Genomic DNA, 9,009 nt, shown 5'->3' on the forward strand with positions numbered 1-9,009 from the left:
CCTCGGGGAAACTGGAGGGTTGGTTTTACTCGCAGGATGTCTCATCTGGTGTGCCCTGAGAACGAAATATGTGCATCTCCTATCGGGATTCGTCGGCACATTCGGCCGGTCTTGCTGGTTTTGTTTTGCCATTGTCGAAATGTCTTGTGCACCGGGATCCCGAGTCTGATCGGATGTCCCGCGATGGAGGATTGTCTTCGCGGATCATGAGCTAATAATGGGCTAAGTTGGGATACCCTTTAGAGTTTGATCTTTCGAAATTCGTGCCCGCGGTTATGTGGCAGATGGGAGTTTTTAATGTCTAGTTGTAGAGAACTTGACACCAGATTCGAATTAAAATACCCAACCGCATGTGTAACCATGATGGTCTCTTTTCGAGTGGGTCGAGAAGAGAACATGGTGTTCTTATGTTTGAATGTAAGTAGTTCAGGATCACTTCTTGATCATTACTAGTTTGCGACTGTTTGCGTAGCTTCTCATCTCATTCTTGTATTCATAAGTTAACCACCATACATGCTTAGTCGCTTGTTGTAGCCTCACCACTTATCCATTCCATACCCATTAAGCTTTGCTAGTCTTGATACCCATGGTAATGGAATTGCTGAGTCCTCGTGACTCACAATTTACTACAACAACAGTTGCAGGTACAGGTAATGCGAAGATCATGACGCGAGAGCAACGTTTACTTGTTTTGGAGTTCTTCTTCAGCTTCTTCTTCGTTCAGGGGATAGGTTCCTAGTCGACAGCCTAGGCTAGCAGGGTGGATGTCGTTTGAGTTTCTGTTTGTGCTTCATCCGCAGTCGGATGTTGCTCTTGTGTATGATGTTGTTGTACTCATGTGGCATTGTATTCCTTTTGCATGTATCCCCAACTATTATGTAATGATACGACATAATGATATCCACCTTACAAAAGTGTCTCCAATATGCGCTTCTATCCTTGGTGGGACCTTCGAGTTCCTTTAGGATAGGGTCACATATTGGGTGTGACACTTATTCATGGACCCTTCATGGGTGGAGCCCTCTGTGTACTCGTGCAACCGTTATCCTCCGTGAGTTGAAGTCTCCATCAACGTGGATGTACACCATCTATCTAATCACGCCAAAAATCTTCGTGTCTTCATTTCGTTTGATCTTTCATCTCTATCCTTTACTTTCCGCACATTGCATGCTTTACTATTTTTGTTGCCCTATCTCTAGATATGCATGTGTAAGAAGTCTTGGTGATATCTTAACTAGTGCCAAAATCTGCCTAATTTTCAAGAGAACTAAAACTGCACCTTTAGTTTGTTAATAGTCTATTCACACCCCTGCTCTAGACCTATGTTCTTCGATCCTACAATCATCCGCTCCACTCCACCATGGCGAACAGAGCTCTCTAGGTTCTCATGGTGTTGCTAGGATTTGCAGTGGCCTCGGCCTCGGGTCAAGGCGTGTGATTCATTCGTTGCTGGTTTCTCCGTTAGTTCCTCACCTTCCCATTGCTTTGTTGAAGTCCTATCCTCCTCCCTTGTTGTACCGCAGAAGTTGGAACGGGTGGAACCTCCGTCGAACCGACACCAAGGCCGCTGCGACAGCTCATTGCCCGTGCTACCTACCTGCAAACGATGGCGTCGAGTAGTGGTGGAGCTTCGTGGGGTCAAAGGTTTAGTTCCTCAGCTTCCTCACTGCTTTGTTGAAGTCCTATCCTCCTCCCTTGTTGTGTTGCAGAAGTTGAAACGGGTGGAACCTCCGTCGAACCGACGCCAAGGCCGCCGCGAGAGCTCATTGCCCGTGTTGCGTGCCTGCAAACGTTGGCGTCGAGCAGTGGCGGAGCTTCGTGGGGTCAAAGGGGGGCATTGCCCCCCCCCCCTCTACTCGAGGTAAACTCTTAAGTGTATCCCTAACTATTAGATTCGAGTACCAAAGATTTTTCGGAGTTCATGCATAATTAATTTTCTTCTTCCACTCAACTCTGACCTCCTCCTCAAAAATCTTCATCAAGCTTCATCATTGACATCGAGGCGTGACTCGTCATGAGTGGGATATTGATGGCCCTGGGGTGGGGCTATAACATACACTCACAAATCAGCGTAGGACGTGGATCCTATGACTTTGCAATCCCGGCCATACCCTGCCTTTGAGTCACTGGCAGGTGGGCCCCATGCTCTATGGGACCCATGTGTTAGTGACTCAAAGATAGGCTAGGTCACGGCAGGGGATCCTCGTCCATGGGCGCGGTCAGAGGGCCGAAGCTGCCGCTTGGTACATGATGCGAGCGATTCATGAAGGTTATGTCTAAGATCAAGTGTGTAAAGAATTGTGTTAAGTGGTCTCATTTACGGACAACAGACTTGCGTGTCCTTCCCCACTAATCCTCTCCCCCGCTGAATTTACTACTCCCTCCGTTTCTTCTTAGTCCGCATATAAGGTTTGGTCAAAGGCAAGCTTTCTAGAGTTTGACTAATTTTATATTAAAAAATATAAACATTCACAATATAAAATCAATTTTATCACATGCACCATGAAACATATTTTCATACTATATAGTTTTAGTCAGGGGCGAACCCACGTTAACCCATCAGGTAGCACAGGACACCGGGTAAAAAACTCTTTTACCTTATAAGTATAGAGCCCATATACAATGGGACACCCCTAATTTTCCTAGAAGGACACCCGTACATCACGCAAGTGCAGCCCAATTGTAGCAGCGCGTGACGCCGTATCGATTGAGGAAGCCGCGAAGGCCCAGTCCAGCCTGTCCAGGATAGGAGTAGTACATTGATCGATACTTGCCTTCCTTCGGCCCTTCGGCCCTTCGCCTCGCCTGTTCGCCTGCTCGACTTTGCGCTTCGTGCCCTTGTTCTTTCGCCTTCCTCTGTATCCCCGTACATCGGACACGCCGCCTACTCTGTAGATCGCGGCAAGTCGACGAATCAGTGGAGAAAAGAAGGCACGGGTATGCCGCATCAGACCCAGGCCTGATCAGACCCCCAATTCGATGTGCCTCTGCGGCTTTGCCTCAGCCTTTTGTAAATCTTATTCTAATTATTGCTTTGTCTCTCTAACTCTAGGGAATTAGGGGTACTGCCGTACTGGATATTACTAGAGATTTTGACTGCATTGGGTAATTGAACTATTTGAGATAATTGTGCACCAAGTGGATACCAATATTGCAAAATTCTAGGACGGCTGGAAGCATCGGCACCATGTCAAGTATGTTTTGTACTACAACCGTGCAATTCTAATTCAAGTATTATGTACGTACACATGATTCGTAGTTCTTTTCTTTCATGCAAATTTTAATTATCTGAATAAATTACAAATTTTAGGAGAAGCTCAGTTTATGGAAAGGTTTCTAAAAAAGAGGAGAACCTCAGTGCAAGATGAAAATGTTGGTCCGTCACACGAACATAATCGGCACGATGGCTCAGTTCCGCCACCATCGGATGGACAAATTGATGCATCACCACATGAACAGACTGATGTTCCAGCCCCGCCATCACCACATGGACAAAATGATGCCTCCACACATGAACCTAGTTCTGCCAATACTACAAGGAATTCATCTCAAGTTGAAGAGATCAATTGGGAAGAAGAAATTCAGTTTGATCCAGGTAAAAGGAGAAGTATAGATGAGTACCATCCCAATCAGAGAGATATGGTAAGAAGGAAGTATTTGGCCAATGGCCCTTGTCAACCTCGTACTGCTGATTTTGAAGTGACAGAAATATGTGGTAAGGATAGAAGGTTCGTTCGGGAATGGTTTGATGAGTTTGGGAGCTGGCTTGAGTATAGTGAGTCCAAACGAAAAGCATATTGTTTTTGTTGTTTCTTGTTTAGACCGCGCAAGAAGAAAGAAGCCGGATATAATGCATTTGTTGCAGATGGTTGGTCAAGTTCGAATAAAAAATATAGATTAAAGGAGCATGTAGGAGACATCAATAGTGCTCACAACCAAGCAAAAAGAGATTGTGATGCATTGCTGAAACAAAAGCAACACGTCTATGTTGCTCTAAACAACCAAAGTAATGTTGAGAGGAATGCTTATTATACTCGACTAAATGCCTCAATTGATGTTACTAGAGTGTTACTGAAGCAAGGGTTGCCTTTCCGTGGCCACGATGAGTCTGACGAGTCTCTCAATAAAGGTAATTTCAAGGAATTGCATGCTTACACAACAGAGCAGAATCCGGAGGTAAGAAAAGTTGTGGCCCATAATGCTCCAGGTAATAATCAGTTGACTTCTTCAAAGATTCAGAAGGACATAGTTGAATGTTTTGCAAAGGAGATATTGCATTCTGTTCTTCGGGAAATTGGGATGATGTATTTTCTTTGCTAGTTGATGAATCAAGGAATGTGCCTGGTAAAGAGCAAATGGCGGTGGTATTGCGGTATGTTGGTAAATGTGGAAGTGCCATAGGGACATTAGTTGGCCTTACTCATGTGAAGGAGACAACTTCCAAGTATCTCAATTCTGCCATTGATAATTTATTTGCAGAATATAAATTAAGTTTCAAGCAAGTTAGAGGGCAAGGATATGACAGTGCGAGCAATATGCGAGGTGAGTTTAATGGCTTACAATCCTTAATCATGAGAGAGAATAGCACATCATATTATGTTCACTATTTTGCCCATCAGCTTCAGTTAGTTGTTGTGGCTGTTGTTCGGAAGCACAAATGCATTGGTATTTTTTTTTTGATATGATCTCAGTCTTGTTGAATGTGGTCTCTGGATCCTCAAAGAGAAAGGACATGATTTGAGACAAACATAAAGAACAAGTGTGTGAAGCTTTAGGTTGTGGACTGCTAAAAAGTGGGACAGGATTAAATCAAGAACTAGCTCTTCAAAGACCTGGAGACACTCGACGGAGTTCTCACTACAAGACACTTAAGAGTTTGATTGATATGTTCCCTACAGTTGTCAAAGTGCTAGAATATGTGGAAGAAGAAGATAGGGATGACACAAATAGAAGGCAGGCATGTGGTCTTCTTGTTTATTTCCAGTCTTTTGATTTTGTGTTCTACTTACAGCTTATGTCCACTATATTGATAATCACAAACACATTATCATTGGCTCTACAACGGAAGAATCAGGACATTGTGAATGCTATTAATTGTGTGAATTCAACCAAAGCCTCCTTGAATGATCTAAGGAGAAATGGATGGGAATCTGTCCTACATGAAGCATATGTCTTTTGTGACAAGCATGGCATTTCCAAGTTGCAAATGGAAGACCAATATGTGAACCCAAAGAAGCCACGGCAAAAAACAGGTATCACTAATAGGCATCATTATGAAGTGGATTGTTTTAATGATGTTATTGATTGGCTACTTCAAGAACTTGATAATCGCTTCAATGAGAAAAATTCTAAACTACTTGTTTGCTCAGCCCAAATGAATCATTTCATGATTTCAACTTAGAACATTTGATGAGTCTAGCTAAACTTTATCCAAAAGATTTTGATGATGGAGAACTCAGGGACCTTAGGCATCACCTTCATCTTTACATTGCTGATGTCCGAGCAGATGATCGCTTCTCTGGATTAAGTAATATTTGTGAGCTCTCTCAAAAAATGGTGGAGACAAGAAAACATATTGTCTATCCCTTGGTTTATCGGCTTTTGAAGCTAGCACTAGTATTGCCTGTTGCCACTGCTACAGTTGAGAGATCTTTTTCAGCTATGAGAATTGTGAAGACATATTTGCGCAATCGTCTTGGTGACGACGCCTTGAAGTACGACCTTATTTGTTATGTGGAGAAAAACGAAATGAGGAAGGTTACTAATGATGCGGTAATTGATCGCTTTGAAGCCATGAAAAAACGTCGGAAACCATTTTAGGTAGGTAATGGTTTTAACTTACTTATTATTACGCAACTATTATTAATATGTTACTACGTGGTTTTGTTTCTTTTTTATTTGTAGGCAATCAGGATCTAGTGTTGCATTTTCTTGTTGGCGGTTATACTTTATTCAGATTTTGAACACTTTGATTTTCTTTTAATATTCAATTTCCTACCATCAATTAATATTTCAAGTGAAACTCTTTATTCTGGATTCTCGGTAAGCACATTCACGGTTATATCGTATTCTATGTATATTGTATTGTTAACTGTTACTTTTAGATATATTAGTACTTCATATCCAAATATAACGTGATAGACATGGGACTCCGGGTCATTTTTATCCTGGGTCCGCCCCTGGTTTTAGTATTGTCGATGTTCATATTTTTTTATATAAATTTGATCAAACTTTGTGTAGTTTGATTTTGACCAAATCTTATATGCGGAGTAAAAAGAAACGGAGGGAGTACTTTAGACCCTTTTGAGAATCACTATAGCTTGTAAGTTGCCGGAACTCACCAAGCGAGCGGCTTCTTAACAGGCCATTGAAGAGTTAATAGTTTAAAAACAGGAAATACAAAAAGAGCACTCGGGTGCCACACCCCCAATATTCAAAAATAATTTAGTAATTAAAAAAATCCAAAAACTCCTGAAATCTTTTATGAAATCAAACATGATCAAGTATTGCATCGGTATAAAATGGTTAAACAGAGAATGACTTTCATTGCATCTGGGGTCAAAGATTTGCCAAAAATACGCTAGATACCAGTACTATTCATGATATATGTCGTCATAAATTTGTTTTTTTTTTTGCATGAGAATCATTCGCTGCCCAAACTTTTTATACGAGTATATTAGCTGCTCATATTTGATTCCAAAAAAGTTCCTGAATTTTTCGACCTATTGAATACTAAATTATGTTTGAACATAGAGGGGTGGAGCACGCAAGTACTCCTAATCCGCTTCCTTTTAAAAACACTAATTTTAGGCAAAATTTTTGTTAAAAGAAGTAAAAACTCTATTGAACGGGGATGATAAAAAAACTGACGGTGGGGCTTGGACATCAGGCTTACATGGCACGCGGGGATAGACCCACGCGTTGGATCAATTCCCAAGGTAAAAAAGATTTGACCCCCCCCCCTCCCCATCCACCCACCCACAGTGATTTTCAGCTCGCTCCGCCAGTGTAGCCTTTTATTTTGGACCTTGATAAGTGTCACACGTCAGGTACGAGCACAAGCCAATTCCGAACATTTTTTATGACAAATTTAGTTACGTGAGGATGAAAATTTTAATTGGCAAGCATGATAACTTTGTGCTTCAGTTTATTTTTTGACTGAAACTTGTTGCGTGTCACTGAAATTTGCCATCCTTGCGTGACTGAAATTGGTATCTTGCGTGACCAAAATGTCATGCAGCTCACGTGTGGCACTTATCGTTTAGGTTTCCTTTTGCGGGGACCAAACAGTCAACCTTAATGTACACACAAACACAAGTTACACAATGATCAACAATACACCGAGCATGCATTCACACATTTAGGCTGCCAAACGGAGAGACATGCACGCAGCAGGCTCTTCTTTCCACACTTCCCCTCCCTAGCCGGGTGGCCTGAAGTATCCAAGGTAGAGAAACACACCCGCCCGTGTCAACGGCTAGAGAAGCTCGGGCTTCCCGCCCCCTTGACCTCTCAATTGTCTCCCCGGGCCATCATCACCATGCATCGATCCACAGTCCCTTTTTCCCTTGACATGCATGCAGATCGGCGTGCACGGCCATCGAGGAGCAGCAGGTGCAGCTCGTGGCGTGGGGCGGTGCTGTAGTGAGCAACTTCACCGCGCCACCCCAAATTGTCCGCTTTCGTCCATTTGAGATAAAATACGACCCAGCGGGTGTATTCAAACGGACAACGGACAAAGTTGTCCGTCGGTGTTCGTTTTTATCCTCCCGACCCCAAATCTGAACCAAACTTGCGCTATACATGGGGTTGGACGAACACAAAACGGACGCTGTCGCTGGTTGCTGTCGTCCGCTTCGTCCGTTCTCTGGCCCACAAATCAGTGACTGCACATCCCGCTCGCCCCACCGGCCGCCGCCGCACGCCGCCGTCCCTCCGCCTCCCCTCGATCGTAGCTGGCGGCGGGCCTGCCTCTTCCCTTCCTTGCGCCTCCTGGTGGCACTAGTAGGAGCAGATCCCCCATCTCTCCCCGTCGGGTCGCGCGCGGCGGCCGAAGCACGCGAGCGAGCGAGCCTTTTCCGGCCGCCTACGCCTCGGGCCGGATGCGCGCGGATCGCGTCATGGCGGAGGCGGGCAAGCAGGTCGACCTAGCCGCGCCGCTGCGGTTGGCGCGCCTGCCCTACCACAAGGCCGACCTTGACTCCGGCCCCGTCTGCGACCCCGGCGCCGTGCCCTTTGTCTGGGAGCAGAGCCCCGGCCAGCCCAAGAGCGTCCACACCCGTCGCTCGATTCCGCACTCGCCCGCGCCCTCGCAGCCGCGCCCGGAGGAGAACGGCACGGCGAGGCAGCATGGCGAGGCAACGGCGAGGCGGGGCAGCGACGAGCCGGGGCGGCACGGCCCGGTTCCGCACTCGCCCGCGCCCACGTAGCTGCGCCTAGAGGAGAACGGCACGGCGAGGCAACGGCGAGGCGGGGCGGCACGGCGAGGTGGTGACGAGCCGGGGCGGCACGGCCCGGTTCCGCACTCGCCCGCGCCCTCGCAGCCGCGCCCGGAGGAGGACGGCACGGCGAGGCGGGGTGGCATGGCGAGGCGGCGGACGGGGCGGCACGGCGAGGCGAGGCAACGGCGAGGCGGGGCGGCACGACGAGGCAGCGACGAGCCGGGGCGGACCATTTGGGTCTCAGAGGCTTGTGCGTGCTGGACGCAGCTACCCCATCCGCCTGTCCGCTCCCGGACGTCCGCCCAATCGCTCCCCAGACGGACGCACGCGGACGTCCGGATGGGGTAGCGCGGTGGAGTTGGCCTAAGGCTATAGCGTGTGTGTAGTGTACACTGGTGGGGAGCCCGGCCGACCCCGCGGGACAAGGCCTCGTGATGGCCGCAAAGACACTTTTCCCGTCCTTGTTCTTCTGTTTACACGTCCAGACCAAACGATCGAGGTCACCACGCGACCCCATATATAAGAAGAAAAAAGCATGCGGAGGCGGAGGTGACCCGAGCACCACCTA

The sequence above is a fragment of the Triticum dicoccoides genome, chromosome 3B, assembly GCF_002162155.2.
Source record: "Triticum dicoccoides isolate Atlit2015 ecotype Zavitan chromosome 3B, WEW_v2.0, whole genome shotgun sequence".
NCBI lineage: Eukaryota > Viridiplantae > Streptophyta > Magnoliopsida > Poales > Poaceae > Triticum > Triticum dicoccoides.